Source organism: Protopterus annectens, chromosome 5.part1 (genome assembly GCF_019279795.1).
Source record: "Protopterus annectens isolate FY-2018-M chromosome 5.part1, PAN1.0, whole genome shotgun sequence".
NCBI lineage: Eukaryota > Metazoa > Chordata > Ceratodontiformes > Protopteridae > Protopterus > Protopterus annectens.
The window spans coordinates 373895194-373920844 of record NC_056736.1 but is presented as its reverse complement, the minus strand read 5'-3'; the positions used below and the strand labels follow the sequence as shown (position 1 = coordinate 373920844).

Below are 25651 nucleotides of genomic sequence, written 5' to 3'. Positions count from 1 at the left end.
TTCTTTCCCCTCTCTCTGTAGATCTCTCCAAACTCCTCTGGAGCTGTCTTCACAAATCATTTTGATGCCATTTTTCATATTTTGTCTGTGGCCTCAGTTTATGTAGGCAACTGTCTGCTTTGTACCAACGTACCTTAAATAACAGTTAGCTTCTTAAAGGGCCAGCTACCCAGATTACCCTGCTATGCCCAAAGACTCATTATTATGTGCTTAACTGCTACTGTCCAGATAGTGGATCCCTAGCAGACTTGACTACAACCTGTTAGCACCACCCACTAGTTTCTCCCAGTGGTGCCATTATACTCTGCTGCAGATGTCCCTTCCCCCAACTTGATGCCACCAGCTTTGAGACAGCAGGAAGGTCTGTAAGCCATAGACAGGACATCTACATTGTGATGGTGCACACCTGGATGGCACGGGATCTTAAAACAGACTGGCTGTAAGGCTAAGGACCACAGGCAAAGCCTAATATTGCCCTCCTTCTAATGTAAATCCAATGGAGACAGGCATAACTTGTAACCAACTTGAATTCCTTGCCTGGCTAGGCACTCTCTTTCAACAGCTGTTTGATCTTCTACTCAGGTAACAAAGTGGGTGTTATTTATTACCAAACTTTTGGGTGAGGACTACCCCAATCCAACCTCAGTGGTGTTCATGTAAACAGTTAAAGGGTTTGAAGAAGTCATGGGACACCAGAATAGGCTCTGCACAGAGACCGTTTTAGTCTCAAAGGCCATATTAGCTTCTGGTGTCAAGCTGACTTTGGCATCCTGCCTTTGGGGAGGTCAGTTAAGTGACAAGTCACTGTAGCAATCTTTTTATGACTAGAATTTCTAACACAGTCTCCATACTGTTAAACCTATCAGGATCTAGCCGGTACATCATTATATGCTTTAAAGCAAATAACTGAGCTCTTACCATCCTGAATTTAGGAAAAAAAGTCAACTGATGGAACTTAAGAGCCTGTATCTCTGCAGCTATCCGTGCAGTGTCCGACATCCTTTTTCTTAACTTTGTCAAAGGCAGGCAGTCTGGCAGTTGGCTTAGAGGAGTAAGGAGGTGTTAACAAGCTGTTTCCTGTGGTCCAGAGCTGCAAGGCTCGATTCCCCTGCCCTAAAAAAAAAAAAAAAAAAGGTCTATGGAGAATAGGGTTTACAGTTGCAGTGCTATGGTGTCCACATATATGGTCAATGTTGGCATATGTTAGATGCAAGGAGGAGGAGAAGGTAGGACACATCGAAGGACAGTACAGTGGAGTGTGCAGATGGGGGAATGACGGCATTACTTTTTCATGGGGTGCAACTCCATTTTCTTTATACAGAGAGAATGAAGAGGGGGGGATTGAGAAAGGAAAAGGAAGGAAATAAGGAAGGTCAATGTGCACGTGCAGAAAGACACATGCAGAATAGCACAGACAAACAGAAGTGGAGGCACACATCCTAGGATGGAGGGGGCAAACAAATTAATAAAAAAGAAAAAAAAAGTGATGGAGAGAATTAGACAATGTACAGGCTATGGGTCATGACACAAGAAGGCAGTAAAACCAGGCTGAGGATATGGTGAGATATGAGCAGCAGGGGAACACATCCATCACCCCTGCCCAAAGAAACTTTATTATGATCCATCACCGGATGGTGGATCATGGTGACCAATGCAAGCAGCCATATACTCCTTCTGGTAGCCCTATGGTTAAGGCAGGCTGGGTGGGAATATCTACAATCCTCTCAAGAATGCTCTCTAGTTTGGTCATATATCTGCCTATTGTTCTGTCCACTGCAGTTTCCAACACCTTCTTCATTTGTAGTGGAGACACTTCAAACAATGGGGCTGGGCTAACTGAGAATGAGGCATCGGGATGCTCCATATTAAAGCATTCACATCTGCTCTTCCTCCCCTTCTCTAATGCCAGACTATGCACGAGCAGGCCATTGTTCAGCTGCTTGCTCAGTACATCTGCCATCTGGATTCTCAGGAAGTTTGCCATATGTAAAACTATTCTGGGAATAGACTGAATTTATTTCAGAGGTAAACATTTGCCTGTGGACCTGCCTGGTTGCTAACCTCTCCTGCTTCTGTTAGTAGGGGATACTGTTCATGTCTTATTCTACTTGTACTGAAAGACAGAGAGTGAGTTTAATCAAAGAAAGTACAGTTGTGTACACTTACCATAAATGTAGATGTTCAAGTGTATTCACTGTTGCAGTCATTACATTTGAGTTATCTGCTTGCAGTAGCCCTCAGTCAGCCTGATTAACAAAGTCTTGGGTCCTGCGTCGGATGCTGTCCCTTCTTCCATGACGTCAGGTCGTCAGGGGTATAAAACATGCAGTTGATGTCATTACATCAGTTTTTCTTGCCCCAGATGTCAGGTGCTCCCTAATGGGAATTAAATCTATAATTACAAGGATATACCTCCAACAAAAAAGCAAATACACCAAAAAGCTTTTTGAGCATAGTAAGGGCGAGTAGAGGTATAGCCAAAAGAAGAAAAGGGGCTGGAGGGAGGGTGACCAGGACTGCAGCAGTGAATACACTCGAATATCTACATTTATGGTAAGTGTACACAACTGTACGATTTTCTTTGTGTTTCACTGTTGCAGTCATTACATTTGGGTAGATTCCCAAAGCTAAGGTTGGGAGGAGGAATTTAAATAGAATTAGGATAAGCTATAAGGCCCTGCAAGACTGCAGTGGCAAAGCCAGCTCTGGATTTAGAGAAAATTGACAAATGATAATGCTTGGTGAAAGTATGTACAGAACCCCAGGTAGCAGCTTCTAGGATGTCCCTGGTAGGGACACCCCTGAGAAAGGCTGTAGAGGTAGATGCAGCCCTGGTTGAATGGGGTCTGATGCCCTGTGAGAGAGGTTTTCCATGGTGCTTATAGCAGAAATGAATGCAGTGGCCTATCCATTTTGAAATGGTTTGCTTTGAAATAGCTTTCCCCTCTGTCCCTGCAGCAAATGCCACCAGCAGTTTTTCAGATTTCCTTTGAGGTTTAGTCCTGTCGAAGTAGAATCTAAGTTGTCTGCACACATCTAAGGAGTGCAGCATCCATTCCCCTTTGTTCTGTGGTTAGGAAAGAAGGTAGGCAAATGAATGGACTGATTAAGAGCCACACTGGATACCACCTTGGGCATGAAGGAGGGATTTGATTGCTAAAAGGAAAGCTGTTTTCCAGGAAAGGAATTTTAAATATGGAGTAGCAGCTGGCTCGAAAGGAGGAAGAGTGAGTTTCTCCAAGACAACGTTAAGGTCCCAGGCTGGAGTTGGAGCTCTCCTGGGTGGCCTTAAATTTTGCCCCCTCTGAGGAACTGCTTGAGCAGTGGGTGAGAGAAGAGGTGAGGCTCTGTGCTATAATGAGCTGAAATGGCTGAGGCATGAATTTTGATGGAGGAAAAGGACAAGCCCTTATGAAGCATCTCAGTCAAGTATTGCAGAATATGAGGTAAACTGGGTACTGCTGCGCTCATCCCTTGAGACTGATTCCAGGCACAAAATCTTTTCCATTTTGCAGCATAAGATATTCTAGTACTAGGCCTCCTTGCCTCTAAAACGATATCCATCACTGATTTACTGAGGGATGGTAAAAGAGAGAGATTAGGTAATTAGCCAGGCTGCTAGGTTCGGAGTTTGCAGCTGAGGGTGCAGAATCTGGTTCTCCTGCTGAGACAACAGGGAAGGAGTCTGAGGCAGGTGCCATGGGGCCAAGTGTGACACACTGCGCAAGAGGGGGTACCAGTGTTGGCGTGGCCAGTCTGTTGCAATTAAAATCGTCCTTGGCTTGTCCTGTTTGATCTTTAGTAGTACCTTGGAGAGTAGAGGCAGAGGAGGAAAGGCATAAACTGATAGGTTTTTCCAGCTGAAGGATACAGCATCCACTTTCCAAGCTAGCTTGTGGGGAATCCTTGTGCAAATTTTGCCCAACTGATGGTTCTGGGGGGAGGCAAACAAGTTTATATCTGGGCTCCCCCCATTTGCTTGTCAACATGTCAAAAATCCTTGGTTCCAGTTTCCACTCGTGTGGGTCCATGAGGTTTCTGCTTAGTCTGTCTGCCAGTGTATTTAGTTTTCCTGGCAGGAATTGAGCTTGTAGATTCACTTGGTAGCTTAAGGCTGTGTTCCACAATGCCATGGCTAGTTTGCAGAGGGGGTAAGAATGTGTACGCCCCTGCTTGTTTATGTACCACATGAAAGTGGTGTTGTCTGTCTTTACCATTAGTTGTCCTGGAAGAATGTAGTCCTTGAAGGCTGTCAGAGCATTCTGTACAGCTAACATTTCCTTTTGATTTATGTGCAGGTGCATTTGACTTGGGTTCCATTTGCCCTGAATGCACTTCCCTGCCAGGTGAGCTTCCCATGCATAGTCTGATGCGTCTGTTGCTAAGGTTTGGGCGGCAGGGGGTAATGTGAATGGTAGTCGCCTGTTTTGGTGGCAGGCCTCTGCTCACCAAAGGAACTCTAGGCGAAGGCAAGGTATGATAGGAATCATTGCTTCTAGATCCTGTGAATGTTGACACCATGGGCTTTTGAGATACCATTGTAGTTTCCTCATATGCAGCCTTGCATATGGAATTAGAAGAATGCAGGAGGCCATGAGCCCCAAGGCTTGCAGTATTTGCCTTGCAGATAACTGGGTTTTTGTGGCCAATTGTTTGAAGTAGGTTGTCAAATGAATCCGTTTCTCTGGCGTGAGGAAAACCATCTGGGAAGTTGTATCCAAGCTTGCTCCCAGGAGTATAATTTGTTGACAGGGTACCAGGTGTGATTTATTTTCATTTATGGTGTACCCCAGACAAGTCAGTACCCTTTGAACAAAGGCCAGATGAGTCAAAAGTATGTCCTGGCTTTCTGCCTGAATTAGGCAATCGTCCAGATATGGGTATATTTGAATATTTCTTTGCCTGCAAAATGCAATGACTGGAGCTAGGCACTTTGTGAATACCCTGGGCGCAGTAGATAAGCCAAAGGGCAGTGCAGAGAACTGATAGTGCATGTAGCCTTCTTTGAAGCGTAGGCATCTTCTGCAAGACTCAAAAAGTATAACGTTGGAAGAAAGCTCAGCGTTCTAGATGGAAATGCTGGGTCAATATTGTTACTGCTGGCGTACTAAAAGAAGACAATTCCAAGGTCCATAAACGTTGAGATGAAATTTATTAATACAAGTAAATACATAAAAACGTCGACCTAGGTTTCGTTCGTGTCTCCGAACTTCTTCAGAACAATTAAAATTGTGCAAGGACCTCTTAAATATCTTTCTAAACTTGCAATTGATAACTCAATTGTTCAATTAACTTCCCGCCAAAATGTACTCAACCAGCAGTATCTACTAACACACATATTACCATACCTATACAATATAAATAATTATCTAAATAAACCTAAAAACAGTGTACATTAAAAACTAACTAACCACCCACAGTAAATATACATGTGTTTCAATGTAATGAAACTCTGTGTTCATCAATACAGTCCATCTCTATGTTAAATTCCTAAGTTAACCATAATTACTTTAAAAATATTTTAAAAATATTAAATATATAATGTGTAATTGTTTAAAATTACATAAACCAAAATGAATATGAACAACAATAAACCATACATATTGGAATATTATATGGTCAACAAAACAATGTCACAATGTAAATATATATAAAAATGTGAATGGAAATCATTCTAAATGCAAAACAATGTAAACCTCTCATGTGGTGTACATATCCACAAAAAGTATGCACATTTAAAGATGGAACCAAAATCAGTAACCCTTTATGTTATTTAGCCATAAAATAGGTTTTATACTGATGTATTCATTAAGTCCAGGGAACTGGTGGGCGTTAAGGTATATTTGCATCCTTAGTTCTAAAATATCCAAGTTAAATTTTGTAACTTTACCCTGTGCATCAAAAACCAAATATGTTACACCAAAAAACTTAAAAGAATGATCTACATATTGATTTGTGTGTCTAGCTAAGGCGTTAGTCATTTTGTGATTCTTGATGTCCAATAAATGTTCTTTAACTCTGTCTCTTAGATGCCTACTCGTCTTGCCAACATAAAAACTTTCACATTGTTGGCAGACGGCGATATACACAATATTAGTGGTATAACAGTTAATGTGTTGACTTATATTTATATTCTGATTGTTAACTGTCACCACTCTATCTACATTAATCATGTATCTACATGTTGAACACCTGCCACACTTAAAATTACCCTTGGGTTTATTGGAAGCATTCTTAATATTAACATTCAGGTTCTCAAAAAGTTCCTTAAATGATATATCCTTCCTATACACATGTGTTACACGCCCTTTGAAAATTTCCCCTATTGTTTTGTCTGTACTAATAAAATTCCAATTTTTGTTCACTATGTTTTTAATTTTAATTGCTATATCATTATAAGTGGTGATGTATAAAGGAATATTATTGCAAACAAATTTCCTAATGTCTACATGGTCACTGACTGCACTATCAATAGATATCACTTCACTGGAATACAATAGAGCTTTATAAAATCCTGTATGTCTTTTGTCTATTACCTCCCTGGCGATGTTGTTACAAAGATCCTTGGGGTAACCTCTATTCAAAAATAGTGTAGTAATAAAGTTGACTTCCCGTTCAAAGTCCACCTCCTCACTAACCATTCTGGCTGCCCTCACCATCTGGTATGCTTCTTTTAAGTCTAGTGTTGCCAACCATGCATCTTTGCCTAGCATAGGAAGTAGCTGGTGAAGAGTCAGCATTTTGAATTTTGGAATCACCAGAAAGGTGTTTACAGTAGAAACGTCCAGGATAGGACGCCATGTATTGCCTTTTCTGGGTACCAGGAAAAGTCTCGAATAGAAACCTTGTCCCTTTTCCTCTTCTGGTACCAACTGAATAACCCCCATGCTTAAGAGAGAGAGAGAGAGTACTTGATTTTGGGCCTCTGCCCACTGATTTGGGGGTAGATTTGGCCACTCGCTTGGTTTTGGTAACATGTGGAAGTGAAATCTGTGTCCTTGGAACACTATATTTAAAACCCATTTGTCCTGGATAATGAGTTCCCAGTTTTTGGCCTGCAGACCAATCTTTCCGTCTAAAGGAACATTCAGTTGGGAAGTGCTTGGAAGTTTTAAAAGCAAGTCATTGAGACAGTTTTCCATAGGGGGGAGTCTTACTACTCCCAAATTTGGGTGTGGAAATCTCACTGCTTAGTCTTCTGTGTCCCCTAGGACTGAAATCTGGGGTTTCTGCTGTGTCTGGGTTTGGCTTGAGAAGACCTGGAAGGGGCTGGAAAGGACCAATTCTTAGACAGCCAATGCCTACTAAATCTAGGAGGCTGAACTTGCAATAAATCTTTAACAGTTTGCATAGATTTAGCTTTATCTTCCATCTTTTTAAGAACTTCCTCAGATTTGTTGCCAAACAGTTGGTCCTGATTTAAGGGAGCATCCAACAATTTAGCTTTAACATGATCAGGCAAAGATTGCTTCTTAAGCCAAGCATGCCTTCTGAGTACAGACCCAGTAACAGCAGCCCTGCAAGAGGCCTCTAATGTATGTTTACCAACCTGTTCAGCAGAATGCATTAAATCCTGTAATTCTTTGTTTTCAGCACAGTCAGGAATCAACATAATTTTCTGTTAAGCAACCCAATAACATGTTGTTGATACTTTAACATATGAAACTGTCAGTTTAAAGCCCTAGTGGCCAAAGTTGCAGAAGTGTAAATCTTCTTACCCCATCTATCCAGCGCCCTGGAGTCTCAATCAGAAGCGGTAGAATTTTTAGCAGTAGAAGCTTTAATGTCCTTGGGTCCTTGTGAAATAGTCTCTGGATCCACAATAGGATTTTTAATAAGAAACTTGTGTGAATCAGAACCCTGTAATATCTGTCAGGTTTTCTGGGAGCAGGAGGCAAAGAATCAGGGGCCAAACTAGATTCCAAAAAGGCATCATCAACAATGTCTAGTACAGGAGGTATAGCTAAAGGCCTATGCTGAGGCAGGAGTAAGAAATCTCTAAGCCTCTTTTTTGAATCAGAAAAATCCTGGCTTTCCCAGTGAAAATACTCCCTTAGAGTATGTAAGGTTTCACCAAAAGAAAAATCCTCTGGAGGGGAAGCAGAGGGAATAGAGTCCTCTGCATCAGAATCCTCATAAGTAGATAAGGGCAAATCCAGATCATCAGAAGAATCAGAAAAATCAGAATCCTGGTCAGAAGATTCATAAACAACTTCAGTCCCAGGTCTCTTAGAAAGGGGAGGTTGGATTCCCCTGATTAAAGTTATAAGATCTTCAGCCATTCTTATTTGTTTTTTAGGCATAGAGGTCTGAGCATGCGGCCTGGGCGTTGGTTTCTTAGGCATGGTTCGAGATTTAGGCCTAAATGAAGAAGGAGGAATCGGTTTAATATGCAAGTCCGTAGGCCTGAATACACCCTCAGAAGCCGGTGCCTGCACAGCGGCTCCGGACCCATCCAAGGTAGAGACAGCCGCAGGTTCCACAGTTGAAGCATCTCGCGGCATACCGGACTCTGAATGGGTCTCAGTAGAAGCCTGCGAATCAGAAGTAGCGGGTATTAGGGGCTGCGAAAGCGCCTCACTGAGTACCGGCAAACTGGCGACTGGCTTAGGCGAAGCGTCGTCATCAACTTTGGACCTAGGCGGCCTGTCTCTGTCTTTATCTTTGCGTTTTTTCAGAATCCCGGTAGTTGGATGGCTAAATGACGACAATTCTGGATAATTAAACAGAGAACCAAAATATTTAGAGGTGAAAATCTACCGACGACGGATAGTGTGCTGATTAAATAATGCACAAAACTGACAGCAAGGTACGTCGTGGTCAGGGCCCAGGCAAGGAATACAGTACGAATGAAAATCTTTGTGAGGTATTTGCTTTCCACAAGTAATGCAATTATTAACTTTTACTGACATTGGTAAGGAGCAAGAAAAAGTTTCCCCAATGGGGTACTTAGCTTTAGTTGAAGACTTCGGTTCTGAAACTCGAAAACAAAAATTTCAGGAGTCGGCCGACCAGCACTTGCAAACTACTTCTGCTTCAGGCACTGCATGGCAAGAAAGACTGATGTAATGATGTCGGCAGCATGTTTTATACCCCTGACGATATGATGTAATGGGAGAAGGGACAGCATCTGATGCAGGACCCAAGACTTTGTTAATCAGATATAAAAAATGCAGCAACACTAGACAGATCAAATATAATTAATGAAACTGGAATACACTTGACAACATGTGTTGCTTTAGCTGCTCCCACAAGCTACACACAGGCACTGCTGGGTATCCAGTCCTGTACATAATATCTCAGCTGTTGGTGTCTACAGATAATATAAATAGAGACAGACCAAATAATGTTCACAGACAGACCAAATAATGTTCTAGCACTCTGACATGGCAACGCAGATTCCGCCAAAGCTCACAGGCGTGACAAGCCCACAACAAATGCACTAATAACTCTACCTGAGGACCCATAATACAGTAGTAGAGGACATACATGTAGTACACTAAAGTAGATACATGTAGTATGCTAAAGGAGAAAGTTCCTCAAAGTTCCCCAAAATTCAAACCAAAACATCCCCAAAATATCAACAATGCAGTCTCCATACAATTAACATCTGTCTGTCAACACCATGTATCTGCAAAGCATACTGCTTTAACTGCTGTCTCTTCTCTGCACTGTCTCTTCCCCCATCCTGGTAATACCCATGTGCGAGTTAGTACCTTATCTAGTTCATAACAAGCATAAACTTTATGGAACAAACCAGAACAGGGGTTCAAGAAGATAACCTTGAAAATATTTATAAGGTAGACAGAGTAAGATTTTTCTCTCCTTCAAGCACCATTCATGTATTCTCAACTGGACACTTGCAGATGTAGCCATCGCCATGTGAGAAGCCACAGAAAATAGCGGCATATTACCAAAGAATTAACTTATAGTTGTGAATTACTCAAACAATATAATTTCTGAATAGCAGGTAATACAACCTGTAGCTGCGCAGAAGCATCAGCAAGACCTCCTAGCCCAAAACAAATGGTTTAGCACTAGACAATAACTTCTAAATCCTAAAACAAAATCACTGCTATTTGGAATCTCACAAAGGCTCAAAACCTATATTTTCAGTCTCACCATCTTTGATTTACAAAATAAGTTTAACCCCATTAGAAAGACCACTATCACTGAAATACCTAGGACATAATCTCAGTCCTGATTTTGACTTTTAGCTCCACATACAAAAAAAATCAATCAAAGGTTCAATAAGCTTTATTTTGAGCCATTGTTTTATCAAAATCCAGCAACCACAGTTTCTCCATACTTGGACCAAAACTTTGGGAATGCATTCTTTTTAACATTAGAAGCTCAACTTCCCTTCAACAGATGAAGGAATATCTCAAATATCACCTGTCTATAGCAGCAAAAAGACATGATACTCTTCCTCCCAAACATACCATAACCTCTCACTATATCCTCCACAGTTACTACCTGCCTAATTAGACTAATTACTCTTTCTGTCTCACATTTATCCTTCATGCTTTTGACTTCAACATTCTCTTTGCCCATCACACTACCAGCACATCAGTTGAAACCCATTGCCCTAAACAACACTGCTTACGGAATAATATAAATATTAACAATTATTGCCTGAATTGCCTTTATTTTTCTTCCTCTCCTTTCAAGTATTAACCCTCTTCTCGTTTACTAAAATACTGTATAAGGTATATTACAGAAATGCATTTGAAGCTTTACTAAATGCTCTAATTTGCTTCTCAAAGTTGTCTTTCTCATCTGCAATGTACTGCAACATCTGTAAAACACTAAACCTCCTCATTCATTGTACTTCTATTTTCCTGTTGCTGTTTTTGTTGTCTACTTCACTGCAATAGTACTTTCTGTCTGCCTCAAATGTTTGTAAAACTGTTCAAAATTTATACAGAGGCTGAGTCTGAAATTGGTCCAACTGGATCAGTGCTCTGCCCCAGTTAACAAATCTAAAAGTAAAATGCATGATGGGTGTACTCGAGCATGTCTCCGGCATAAAAGTATGTGGCTGCAGCATGTCCAACATGAGCTTAAGCACCAAGATGCACTCCATGTTACAGAAGCATGGCAGTGAAATAAAATATTTCATATACATTCATGTTACTTGCCCTCATTAGCATACTGCACAACCAAGTGTAGCTGGAGAGTATGCTGCCATTTTTTATGATAACTTGCTCATAATTTGAAGGCTACTTAAGAGGTCTAGGCAGCAGTGCTTGGAGTAGCAGCTGCACTTTCAGGACATAAAAGCAGCTTTGCGGAGGTATACAGTACACCATAAGTTTGCAGTAAGTTGTCTTCGTCTAATTTCCTAAGAATACGCACTTTTATATATGAATTTAGTTTACATAAGGTTAGCAATACAGGCATACCTGCAGGCATTATGTGTAGAGAAACTGTACTGCAAACAAGGTAACTCATGGTATCAGGACAAACTTCCCTCTTCATGCTTGTCATATCTTATGTATATAGTATGCCCTATCTACAGCATATGGTTCCCTATGGTGTTGGTTACATGACTATATATGTACAACCTTCTCATTGTAGTCCTGTAGCTGTGTCCCCCGTGCATTCCCAGGGGCTCCCATTGCTGGCACCAGGGAAAAGTGCCTTTCCCTATGCATACCTGCAATTCCTAATGAAAAAAGACTGGGCTTTGCTGAGAATGCATTTGTGCCACGTGGGGCAGCTACATCAAGTTTATGTGCTCTCATCTGTCCCTATAACTGTACTGTAACATATCCCTAAAACTGCCTCTTGCTTTTAGTATGGCACATTTTTAGTTTATCTCAGTGTCTGTAGTTGTCACCCTATTAGTTCCAGCAGCACAGAATTGCATACTACAGCAATGTTGCAAGTATGTCACTCACATGGTCTACTGTACCAAGGCAAAGACTTATTCCATAGTAGCCAAGACGTTGCTCATGAAGGCAACTTGGCGAAGCAGGTGAGCTGGAAGAGTTAAAAGAATCTTTTGTAGGAGGACAATGTTGCCGGAGGAGTAGAAACTGGCATCAGGATAGACAACCCACATGTATCTCAGTGAATGATGTACCAGCTTAGTAACACCTTCTGCACATTTCAGTGCAGCACCACTGCAGAAATAGGTGTTAATCTAACCAGAACATGTTCTGTTTATGTTTGCCACAAAATATCAGGTATCAAGGCACATCAAGTTCTGATGAAGTACTATTCTTATTGTTGCATGAAAGCGCTTAGCTTTAATTTGGGTGGAGACAGTACACCTGGCATTGGTTTGTTATCCAGGCACATCAACACAGTAATAGAAGTAAGTCAAAATTATATCATATGCCTTGTATGGTCGTCCTTGGCATTCATGTCACATGGCCACAGTTGCAGAACTCATGCTCACTCCAGTATCTTCTATTTTGTATTCACAGGGCAGACCACTGTTATGATGAGACCTCTAGAGGCTGGGGCAGAACAAAAGGCTGATGTTGGCACCTGTGAGAGGCTGACAAAGAAGACAAGACACAGCTACATTAGTTACAGTCAGATGACACAGTCGCTCTGTCTCCACTCTTGGCAGGCATTCAGGATGAAGATGCAGCCTTTCTCTTGGATAAATATGAGGCTGTGTAGTCCAAGTATTCACCCTCTGGGGGGCATTCCGCCATGGCTGCAAACATCAGCAATGTTCCCCCTAAAGGCTGAGTGCGCTGTGTCCGAAGAGGATATACCAACCATAAAGCGGCTTTATAGTTGTGCCCAATGCTGTTGTGTGTCACAGGTGAATGGTACCAATCAGCAGATGTGCAGGTTTATTATTTGGGCACTGACTGCAGCTACCCAGTCCAGACTATTGTGTTATGCAGCATTCATGAGGAAGTTGCTCAGCATTATCATATGCTCTAGGAGGACATGGAGCTCAGGGACACTTTAATGATTCGTCCTATGAGGTGTATGGTAACACATACTGCTTACATGCCCATTTCCTTGCAGAAGCCACAGTGGCAAGTACTGTCTGAGGCTGAGGTATGGTATCTACTCTACCAGGAATGCAGGGCAAGCAGTCACAAGCTGCATATCCTCATCTATGTCAGGCAGTTAATGGCACACTGTCGCCTCATGCTAACGGTGGTGACAACACACAACCTCCAGTGGCAGAGCACCTTGTTAGCAAATTCCATCCAGATAATGGCCCTGCAGTCCCACATGATCCCTGCCATATCCTAATACACCAGGCTAATGGAGTTTCATTAGATCTTGGTCATACAATGGTACCTCAGGCAAATTCATAACAGGAAGTAATCCTTGGCCACGGTATGCCACTTTGATACCCTAGTCTCTGCCTCCTGTGACATACTCCCCCCATCGCATGTGTGTTGAGAGCCATGTATAGTGTCTATAGCTACTTGGGCACACAGTGACCACCAGTGTGACCAACTCTATCCTTCTTCCTATGTGGTGTGTCTAGAAATGTGTTATAAACAGTGTGGCTCAACCATGCACTGACTAAGCACAGCCTATTATTAATAATGCATCCATCATGTTTATTCTCTGTGATAAGTAGTGAATGCTCACAAAGGCACATATTTCTGGACTAGACACTGCTACATCACCTATACTCTAACATCATGTGCTTGTTGCTGCCTGGGGTGTGTGGTGCAGCTGCTGTTTTCTCTTGTTCTGTATCATTGTTGCCTGCTGATGATGTGTGTCTCTTCTGAGTTAATCACAGTCGAAGTGTACTTATACCACTGTGAAGGCCTTCCTACTTCCTCATGATTATAGTATACCAGTGATGGCAAACGTTTGTGTCAGGAACTTTTGAAATGCCAAACCCAAAATAATTCAGTGCACTTCATGTGAACAATGAATGCAAAAAGCAGTGTCTTTGGAAACTCGGGTGCTGGTGATCGCCGACATATCACCCAAAACGTCGTGGCGTGTGTCACAGGTTTGCCATCACTGTAGTATACAGTGTGGTACATGCTACAAACGTCCTTTATAGTGTTATAGGTTTATGCATGTACTGTGTTGTACTGAAGTTCTGCAGTACTCTGGGAATTCCACATGGGTGTCATTAGCCAGGGCTCAAGTGGATATCTAGCATTACCTGTAAAACAGGTGCAGCATATGTGGGAGGATTATTACCTCTGGGCCTGTTACATATTTGTCTGTACACACTGCCTTTAGCTACAGTGCCTACACTTCAAGTTAGATGGCCTTGTTGATGCCACTTTGCAGGAAGCAGCAATACAGAGAAAGATGTATGCCATCCATGTGAATCATGCAAACTGCCTGGATACTGTGTGGACACATTGATTATACTCCCAAGTGCATACCTGCCAGATCATGGAATGATAGCCCATCCTATTCACTGTGGGCCACGGTGGGACCTTGATTACTATATGTGTGCAACTCGTGACACCTAGTAGCTTAAGGAGGTGGAGTGGCATCATAAATGCCTTGCATTCTAGTGGATCTGAAACCTGATATGTTTATCCAAATTACGAGCATTATGTCAAGGAACTTGTTTAGTATTCTAGAGGCAGAGGCCTAAGGAAAAAAATATGTTCACTGTTGGTCTCATGACATCGATGAATAAAGTTCAAGCTATATCGGCTTGCTCTTCCGGTTGTAACTTGGAGCTTTGATGTGACTGACTGGCAATCCCGAAAAGTGTTGGATCAGTTAGATAAGCAAACTGATTCATGCTTATTAAGTGATATAAGAAAGTATTTGGCATGTATGATATAAAAAAGTGCATTGCATCACCATGGTCTGCAACCGTGGAACTGCATGATATCATCATATCTATACCACAAAGAAAGCAGGTCTAAGATGACCTAAGATGACATCTTTGCTCAGATTAGCAAAATATTTTGGAAAAGAGCACATATGAAAATCAAACAAGTAGGCAAAAGCAGGCAGCAACAGAAAAGATAATAACCTAATTAAAAAGGACAGAAAAATAGCTCAAAAATATAGTAGCAATTATAGAGAAAGTACAGTTGTGTACACTTACCATAATGTAGATGTTCGAGTGTATTCACTGTTGCAGTCATCACTTGTGGGTTATCCTTGCTGGGTGCCCCTCGGCCGGCCTGCATACCAGAGTAAAGGATTTCCCTCCTGCATTAGCTGTTCTGAGACTGTGGCTGACATCAGGGTGGCAGCCAGTGCCATTACATCAGTTTTTCTTGCCCCCTCAACAGTCAGGAGACCCTAAGAGTATATAGAAATACAGGGGAAGGTGGGAGGGAAACAGGACTGCAACAGTGAATACACTCGAACATCTACATTTATGGTAAGTGTACACAAGTGTACTACGTTCTTCGTGTTTCACTGTTGCAGTCATCACTTGTGGGAAGATTCCCAAAGCTGAGGAAGTGGGTGGAGGCATGCTATATAGGTTATGGGGGTGCTAGCATGCCCTGCAGGATTGCAGATGCAAATCCTACCCTGGTTTTGGAGAATGTAGCCAGCTTGTAGTGCTTAGTGAAAATGTGGCTAGATGTCCATGTAGCAGACTTCAGAATATCCTTGTTAGGAAGCCCTCTCAGGAAGGCCGTGGAAGTAGAGGCTCCTCTAGTGGAATGAGATCTGATGGATTTAGTAGGACTCTTTCCATGGAAGGCATAGCAGAAATGTATGCAGTGAGAGATCCATTTGGAAATGGTCTGCTTTGTAATGGGTTTTCTCTCTGCCCCAGGGGCGAACAAAACCAGTAGCTGGTCAGTTTTTCTGAAAGATTTGGTCCTGTCAAGGTAATTGTCTGTGTACGTCCAGGGTGTGCAGAATCCTTTCTCTTTTATTGGTAGGTTTTGGAAAAAAAGTAGGTAGGTGTATGGTCTGGTTGAGGGTTACATCAGAGACCACCTTAGCCATAAAGGACGGGCTGGTTCTCAAAGAGACCATGTCTGCATGGAAAATGATGATGGACTCAGGGGCCATGAGGGTCTGGAGCTTAGATACCCTCCTGGCAGAAGTGATGGCTAGCAAGAAAGCATTTTTCCAAGAGAGGTACGTGAGATCTGCTGAGGATGCTGGTTCAAAAGGGGTAGAGTAAACTTTTCCAAAACAAAGTTTAGATCCCAAGCTGGTGCAGGTGGCCTTCTAGATGGTCTGATGTGAGCCACACCTCTGAGGAACTGTTTTAAGAGGTGCTGAGAGAACAATAGCTGCTCCACCTGGGCACAGGCTGAGATAGCTGACGCAAGAGTCTTGATAGAGGAATAAGACAACCCCTTTTCTAGAAGATCTGCCAGGTAGTCCAGAACCAGTGGTAAAAAGGCATTGGTGCTGTATGTGCCTCTGTTGCTGCACCGGCAGGTGAACCTCTTCCATTTTGTGAAATAAGATTTTCTGGTGCTGGGTCTACAGGCCTCTTTAATAATGTCTAATATTTGTTTGCTGAGGGCTGAAGTGTCATCTGCCTTTGAGGAATCAACCATGTGGTTAACTTGAGAGTGGCCAGGCCTGGGAGCAGTAGCTTCCCTCTCTGTTGTGTGAGAAGGTCTGTGGTGGGAGGAAGGGGGATGACAGGGTGCATGCTCAAACTGAGAAGCATGGAGTACCAGTACTACCTTGGCCAGTGTAGGGCAATTAGGATAGCCCTTGGCCCTTCTTCTCAGATCTTGAGCAGCACCCTGGGTATCAGAGGTAGTGGGGGGATAGCATACACAAACAGGCTGCCCCAGTGGAAGGAGAGGGCGTCCAACCTCCAAGCTTCTGGGTGAAACTCTATTGAGCAGAATTTAGTCAGCTGGCAGTTCTGGTAGCTTGCAAAAAGGTCTATGTCTGGTTCCCCCAGATTTAACTGATCTTTAGGAAGGTCTCCCTGTGCAGCTGCCACTCGTGGGGATCCAGGAGTTGTCTGCTTAATTGGTCTGACAGGGTGTTCTGTTTCCCTGGAAGGTATTCTGCTATCAGATGCAGTGCTAGATTTCAGGCTGACTGACAGATTTTAATAGCTAAGCAACACAGGGGGCAAGAATGAGTGCCTCCTTGCTTGTTGATGTACCACGTGACAGTAGTGTCCTCAAATGCTGCAAAGGGCTGGTCTTCCATGTCTGACTCCTCAAGGACAGATTCTTCTGATTCCTGGTCAGTGAGGACCTCAGGGGAGGAGTCCCTTTTTCTTTTGACTGGGGTGGGAGGGTGGGGTTGGCTTCCCCTAATAACAGTCAGCAAGTCTTCTGCCATTCTGATCAGTTGCTGCGACTGATAGGCAGGCTGGCTAGGTGTAGGTCGGTGGCTGAGTCATTGGTGAGGGACCATTTCGGGCAAGTCTTAGGCTTGGGCCTGGACGGGTCAGTAGTCTTATATAAAGTGAATTTAACCAGCGGTGTTGTCATTGGCCTGAGCCTGGCTTTGGTAGTCAGAGGTGTCTCAGCAGAAGCCGGTGCCTGCAAAGCGGCTCTCGATCTGACCACGAACGGATCTTGGTAGAGGCTTGTGACGGTTCCTTGGCTGGCGTCAGGGGCTGCAAAAGCAGCTCACTGAGTTCAGTTGTAGCACTGAGTTGAAAAATACCAGACTTTTGACCCAAGTCGTCAGACGGCCTAACTTTTAGAGGCCTGTCTTCATCCTTGTCTTTTTTCTAGTTAAGTCAGTAGCCGGTTGAGAGACCGACGCCATACTGCATTGAGAAAAAGACTCACTAAAATGCCTCACTACAATTTCAGCTCTTTTTCTTATGGTTCTAGCATTAAACAGGGCACAGAACTGACACCCGGGGACATTGTGGTCTGGGCCTAAACAAGTGACGCAGAGAGAATGGCAGTCTCGGTGTAGGATCTGTTTTCCACAACTGAGACAATTATTGACTTTCTCTGACATCGGTTAAAAGCAAGAAAATGTTCCCCAACAGGGTACTTAGCTTTAGACGTTTTTTCTCACTCTGGCAACGGCTGACCGACGTACTTACAAAACTGCTTCTGCTTTGAGCTCCACAGCAAGAAAGACTAATGTAATGGCATCGGCTGCCACCCTTTATAGCATTCATGACCTGACGTCAGCCACAGTCTCAGAACAGCTGACAAAGAAGGAAAATCCTTTACTCTGGTAATCAGGCTGCCCGAGGGCCACCCAGCAGGGATAACCCATAAATGATGACTTCAAAAGTGAAACACGAAGAACATCTGCAGGAACCACATGTTGATCAAAATTTGACATATGAAGGAGAGGTGAATTTAAACCAAAAATAAAAGATCAATAATGGCAGGTCAAGACAGTCGGGTATGTACACAGCATTTTACAAAAATCAATAGAAAAAGCAGAAGATGGAAGTATTGGGTATATTGTATTATACAATGACTGGCCAGTAATATCCAAAAAGGAGCATGCTGACTGGTCAGCCCAACCAGTGTGCCCATTGTAAATCTGAGAATATACCTTGCATTAGTATAACCCATAAAAGTTTTAGTTTTCTTTCTTGTTTTTTTTTTTTTTTTTTTTTTTTTTTAATAAGTTCACAAAACCGAAGACCTCAAATGAATGAGGGAGATGGCACAGAGAAAAATAAGGGCATAATCAGGCACGTTCTGCAAAACTAAAGAAGCATACCTGATTATCCTTTTATTTTCTCTGTCCCTTCTCTCCCAAATGTTAAAAGTCTCCCAGTTTCTTTTTTTCTTAATAAGTAAAAATAAAATAATAAAGAAAAGACAATGGAGATCTTCCTTTCTCCTGTGCTTCCTTTACACAGCACTAATGTACTACATAAGTTTGGGAATGCAAGCCCCATATGCATGCATTATACATCAGGAAAGCCCTAGGATACCAGAAAAAATGCGGAAGAGCACCACGGAGGTGTTGTACAAAGACATTAGTTAAGAAAAGTAAGTATTTTTCTTCTTAAATAATGGCATCATACAATAGCAATAACCGACTCTGTGGTGTGGTATATTGAAGATTTACCCATGGTTGGCTTTATTTAATCACTTGGGCTTCACCCTCATGATTAAACCACACCAACCCTGAGTAAATCTTCAATATACCACACTGACGTCATCGGTTATTGCTATATGAAACTATAAACAGATACGCATCTTATTACCAGATGTGGTATACTCATTGCTGAGGGTCTAGACATTGAAAGGCACAATAATGTGGAAAGACTACTACAACATATAGACAGGTCAGAAAAATGCATGAACCAAAAAAAAAATTACTGAAAATGAAGTCCTGATCATGTGGGATCATTCAATACCAACAGTCATGAAAGTAGACACAAGAAAAACAGATGTCACTGTTGAAGAAATAAGGACGAAAAGTAGCATAAACTATCAAAACAGCAACGCCTAGTGCTTACAGTGTTGTGTGTGCTGAAAGACAAAGTCATTAAATAACAAGCTACTCAAACTGTAACAATAGTAACAAGGATTAAGGCACCCAAATCATTCTAATAGCAGCAGAAGCAACAAGTTTCAAGCATACTTATACTGCCAATGCATATTGCTCCATATGAACTGCAGAATAAAGCAAGTCTGTCTACATTACTAGTGCTGAGAAAAGTACTCTTGACAAACATCAAAGTTTGCAGAATACTGATTGCATGAACTTTAATAGCATCTTAGCACAGGAATGGGATCCATTCCTGTCCAGGTATAAGAATCCCAGGCATTTGGAGAAATTAAAAAAAAAAAAAAAAAAAAAAAAAAAAAAAAGAGGAGAGAGAGTGGCTACATGTGAACCTGCAACATTCATTTGATTTTACACACACACGTGTGTCTATATATGTAATGCTGCAGTGGTACGGCGGTAGCATTGTTAACTCACAGCAAGAGGTTCTTCCGTTCGATTCTCGGCATGGCTTGGGAGTGCCTTCTGTGTGGAGTCTACATGTCCTCCCCGTGGTTGCGTAGCGTTCAAAAGACATGCATGCGTAAATGGACGTGCCTTAGTTGAAGGTTCATAGGTTGGTACTAGGCATCCCTGGGGAATCTTCTTCTTCCCAATCTTCAAAGAGGTCCAAAGAGAAGAGAGGCACTCTGCTATTTGACATGTAGCAATCTATTCCAGAGAGTCTGGGAGTTCCTGGTCAAGAACCTATCCCTCCAGCATGTTTTTGTTTTGTTGTGACACAAGGTTTAGATCCTGAGGTGTAGCTTTGGATTGATTTGGGATTTCTATGTATTATGTCCAACAGCTCTGGGTTTGACATGGCCTTGTATGCTAAGCAGAGAAGTATTTTTTAAAGTGACGGTCAGCAGCGGGCATCTGCTCTAGGCCTGTGATTGTTTCTGGTATCTTATTGAATTTGCCTTTCCCTTTCAGTTACCAGATTGAGCAGGAGGTACAATACAAATGGGGCGTTGTATTCTATAATGGGTCTAATGAGGGATAGTACAGTGGGACAATGACCTTTTTTTTCTGGATGAAAAGTGTTTTGTGATGAGGTATGCCACATAGAAGACTTTCCTGACTATTTGTGGCGATTCGAGGGGTGAGACCACTGTCCACTGTGCCCTGTCCCTAACTTATCACACTTTCTTTGTTTAGTGTACTGCCACCTATATGGTAATATAATTCATGTTTTTTCCCAAAGGGATAACATAACAATTCTTTTTGATCTGTTTGTTTGGGCCAATATTGAATATCGACATTTTTTGGGATCCAAATCATGCCCCAGTTTGATCATCTGCAAACTTTGTTAGCCAGAGTCCCTTAGTTCCTTAGTGCTTTTTCAGAGAGATGTATGCTAAACAAAGAAGGACCCCCCTGAGACCTGACCCTGAGGACTGTACTCACACTGGAGCTGGATTTGCTTCTGAGGTGGCTACTTTGCGTGGTGTGGGTTCTATCAGTAAGCCATTTAACCCCATTGGTGTTATAGGGATTAATATCTAACTTAGTAAGTTTATCTATGATTTCCAGAGTTGGGGGTGTCTTCAAAGGCCCTAAGTGTCTAGTCTAGTGTGTGTGTGTCTTTACCCTGTCCATGGCTATGGGAGACTGATTCAAAGAAGTCAATCAGGTCACAAAACCCAAACTGGGTGGGGTCAGTGTTTGAAAGGTTGCCATGTCTTTGTTTATAAGTTCCATGATGTACGCCCATGGCCTTGCAGATAAGGCTTGTCAGCCATTTAGATTCTTTATAGTTATAGAATGCGTTGTGGTTTCTGGTGGAATCTTTGGCAATTTTATTTTCATGCTTAGCTGGATTTTTTTTATGAGGCATCAGTTTTTTTACTGAGGCTAGTAGGGAGTTTTTGCATCCTGGGATTTTCCTTTTCTGCAAACATGCTATGTGTCAGCATAGTGCCTAGTGTAGATTCTTCAGCATCTGTTTCAGTGTCGGCTCCCATGGGTGTCGTGATCATTTGTGTGGTTGACTTGAGTGGAGCAGTTGAAGTTGGCTGTTTTACTGTTTCTTATGGGGTGATGTGGTGGGGGGGGGTTATGTGGATGTTACAATGGGAGGACTGAGGGGGTGACCATGACTATGGGTGACCATAGGTACCATGCATTGAATGACCAGGTCTAGGATATTGGAGCCCTAGGATATTGAGCCCTGGTTTGATATCCATTAGTTGGAGTTGGGCGCTTGGAATTTATGAATAAAAAGAACCGTTAAGAAAGGTGTGTCCTTGGAAGTGTATTCCAGAGGTGAGTTAATGGGTAAGTAGTTAAATGTTTAGTTCTATAATTGTTTGGTAGTATGTTTAAAAAGGTGTAGTGAGAATCTTGGGGTATGGTCTTGGGGTATGGTGGGGGATCTTTTGGCAAACCACAATTTGGATTGTTAGTTTACCTAGTTAGCTTCTCAGACACAAATTTCAGACACATTATTCTGGTGTGCCAATCCAGGTTGGAATATTGAATATCCTTCCACCATACACTTTCCTCCCCTGGTTTTTGTGCCTAAAGCTGTGGTAAGAGTTGTAGCCTGAGTGGTATTGGGTGCTCTCTAGACCTTTGAACCAGGTCTCTCAGTTACTGCACAGATATTCAAGTTTTTTTATTTTAGGAGTGCCTCGAGAGAGTGCATTTTGAGTTTTAGACTTCTAGCATTGAGTAGCATTACCTTCAGATTTTGCATGGGCGTCGAGCTGGCACCTCGGCATTTCGTAAAAATCTACTGCCAATCATTAGTGGACCGGAGTTCCGCTGTGGTGACCCTTTACCGGGAAAAAGCCGAAAGACAAACAACAAACATATATATATATATATATATATATATATATATATATATATATATATATAGGTTCACTACATAATCTCGAAATTTTGAAATATTGAATTTCAAAATCTCGAGACCATATAGCTGTAACCCCTAAATAACGAGACCAGAAGCGGGAATTTCAAAATCCTGAAGTTCAGAGATGATGAAGTAGTGCTTCTGGTGTTGCGGTTTGTGAATGGATAGTTTGAAGGTTAGGTAAGTATCTATGTTTAAGTGTGTTGGTTAGTGGCTTTAGTGTGTGTTTGTGTTGTGACTGTGATGTGTGTGTACGATGGGAATGTAGGTGTGTGGTGGTGTTTTCGTGTGTTTGTCTGTGTAGTGCGACCTTGGAGTTAGAATATTTAAGTAGGGGGGATGTGGGAGGGCACAGCCCCTCACATGGGGGGTGCAGGGGGGCTTGCCCCCCTGCTTGTATGTAGTGTAGGTTTGTGTTTTGGGTGAAGGTGTGTGTATGTGTGTGGTGTATGTTTAGTGTAGTGTTCGGGATTTTGAATTTCGCACTTCTGGTCTTTCGGTATTTAGGGGATTCAGCTATATGGCCTCGAGATTTTGAAATTCGATATTCAAAATTTTGAGATTATGTAGTGAACCCATATATATATATATATGTATACACACACACACACACACACACACACACACACACACACACACACACACACACACACACACACACACACACACATACACACAGTGTTGAATTTGTGATAGTTGTCATACCAAATGCAGCTGAATGTGTGTTCTGCAGTGAAATCAATCCTGCAGTCTACAGATCTCAGCACATCACTATTCATCCAGGTTTTTAATCAATGTGTCTTTATGTATGGGTAGTGCAGGATGCCTGCTTTATCCTCTAACAGTTTCAGATATCAGTCATTCACAGCAAAGTACTATTGATGTTACAAGTTTATGAAGAGGTTACTTTACACTCAAACATGGTACTTTTACCCAAAAATTAGTACAATTAAAATAAAGCAATGCTGCACAGATTTTTGCTAAGCAGTAATTTCTATGCAGGCCAATGTTTTATAGACCAGTTACTGTAGTCCAATGGGTAATAGTCTAATATACTGTACAGGTATTATAAGTGTAAACACAAGTCACAGAGAAGCACAGTCTTTTCACCGTTCATCCTACACATTACTTAACATCATACAGCACAGAACTGTACCTGCAATTGGTGAGATATAAAGTGTAAGGCAAAGACTGAAGAGCACTAAGAGATGAAAGGAAGGAATGGCCTCAGTTTAGGGGCATTGCAGATTCTTGTTCCTTTGAAGGACTACTTCAGCCAAATCTTTCTCACAGCCATGTATTACCATGAAAGAAAACTCTCAGTACAGTGGGGTGGCAGACCTAAGTGCCTCTTTACAAAGTCCTAAAATGGGGCCCTCTCCTTTGTGGAGAGGAACGGCCAACATAATAGAGCATTCAGACAAAGAAGAACAGAGCAAGGTCAGAAGTGGTCCTAGAGAAGAGGGAAGGTCAAACAGCCAACACCTCTGCACTAGATGTTAGCCCTAAAAAGGATGAGTGAGTAGAAGAACCTCAGAGTAAACACTCATCCATGATTAGGCAATGCCCACTGAACTTAGCAATGGATCCTAATGAGTAGAAGAAAGGCAAGTTTCCTTCCCCAACCCTTATGACCTCCAGCTAAATGATGAAATGCCCCCCCTTAGGGAGTACAGTCACCTCCACCACCACCACCACGGCTACCCTGAATCATGGTGCCAAAGATGCAAATACTACGGAAGAAAGCCTAGGCAGAGCAGCACTCTCAAGGGAAGTGGAAGAGACTGACATTTAACCAGCCAGCCACGGGGCCAACCTCAGAGACAAGTTTGAAGTACCCAGTGCAGAAGAAATATTCCGCCACAAGAAGCCTGTCACCTCATGGGACAATACTCCAAATTCTAGAAATCTCAGACCAAGCAAGTCTGAAGGAGGGGATGCATAATGGGGCTTTCCTCTACTTAAAACTTCCAATGGTCCAAGTTTCACTCTGAAGCTGGAGAACATTCACCTAATTCCCCCAAAACCAGGAGGGACAGACCCCAAACATTTCAAAGACTCCACTCCCACCTCCCTTAGAATAACACATGGAGAGAACTCCTAATGTTTGTGGGACTGAAAAGATCTCAGGTCAAAACTGGAAAAGGAAGGGAAGGATGCATGTGCTCTCTTTCCAGTAGAGGAAGGAGTCTCCCTTGCAGACAGAGCAACAGACCCTGGGCCAGCCCCTTGGCAGGACCCTGAGAGGCTCGTTGGTCTAGACGTATGATTCAAGCTTTGGGTGCGCGAGGTCCCAGGGTTCATATCCCAGACAAACCCTGTTTTAATGGGGTTGGGGGATGGCATAACAGTTTAGGTGTTTACCTCACAGATGCAAGGTACATGGTTTGATTCTCAACTCTGAAGGGAAACTGGCTAGGCTTAAAATGGCTCTCAAGGATAGCTCACCAAGTACTTACCTATGAGTATCAAAGGGCACAAAGAGGACATTCTCAATGCACAGCCCCAGAATGCATCTGTTCAGGAACCACAGAGGGCCTACATAGACCCCTCAGGCAGGATCAATATTAGGAGACAATATGACCAGAAGATGAATCTAGCAAAGAAGCATGACTCAATTCCTAGAGTGCCTGTCGGGCCTTCTCTTTCTTCTAGATGAGGAGGTAGTTAGCTGATGAGAAATAGGCCCTATAACATGTTGTGGAGTTATATGGAAATTAAGAAGGCAAAGAGCATGGACTGACTCTCTTGGTTGAAAAGAGCACTCCTGTCAAAGGGAGTTTCCAACAACAGTCTTTCTAGGCCATTCATTAAAAGAGAGATGAATACAACCTCTTAGACATAAGCACACTTCAACATCTGCTGCCCTAACTGAGGAATATAAAACAATATATATATATATATATATATATATATATATATATATATATATATATATATATATATATATATATGTAAACTGAATTACACAATAATGGCAGTTTCCAGGGCAAAGGTAAAATCCTTCTTAATACTAGATTAAAGTTGGTCCTCATCATGACTAGGGCCTCTCAGCCATGTGACTCTGGAACCTCAACAGATGAGAAAAACCCTTGTGGGCTCCAAGTCCTGATGAGGCAGATGATGTACCTTTCTGCCAGCTGTCCTCCTCTTGCACCATCTGACTGCCAGCTGTCTAACAATTCATGTTTTAAGAAGTGCTGAGTAATCCCCCTACACATCCACTAACAAAGTCAGCTTTAAAGAGGAAGGACAAAATGTTGTACATCAACCCTTCTACAGCAGCACCAGCAGTGCCTCTGCCTTCAGCACTGTGTGATGACATCAGCAATCCCTGTCTCCATAGCAGGAATGACCAAGTGTCACATCACCTCTTTAAAGGAGGTACAGTCACACACAATAAACAATGAAACAGCTTGTGAAGATAGGTGAAGGCTGTCAGCCTAG

At 42.4% G+C, this 25651-nt stretch overlaps 1 protein-coding gene across 4 annotated transcripts in view; it reads right to left on the bottom strand.

Moving 5' to 3' along the window:
* The window catches only part of RHOG (ras homolog family member G), a 441865-nt gene that overhangs the window by 9922 nt on the left and 406292 nt on the right, over positions 1-25651 (bottom strand). Inside the window, exon 1 of one of the 4 annotated variants that reach the window (XM_044073045.1) lies at positions 919-942. The exons of the other annotated variants lie outside the window; for them this stretch is intronic. The gene's annotated coding sequence lies outside the window, so the exon portion shown is untranslated. Of the gene's footprint in view, positions 1-918; positions 943-25651 lie in introns of those variants that run through there. 4 annotated transcript variants of the gene reach the window in all.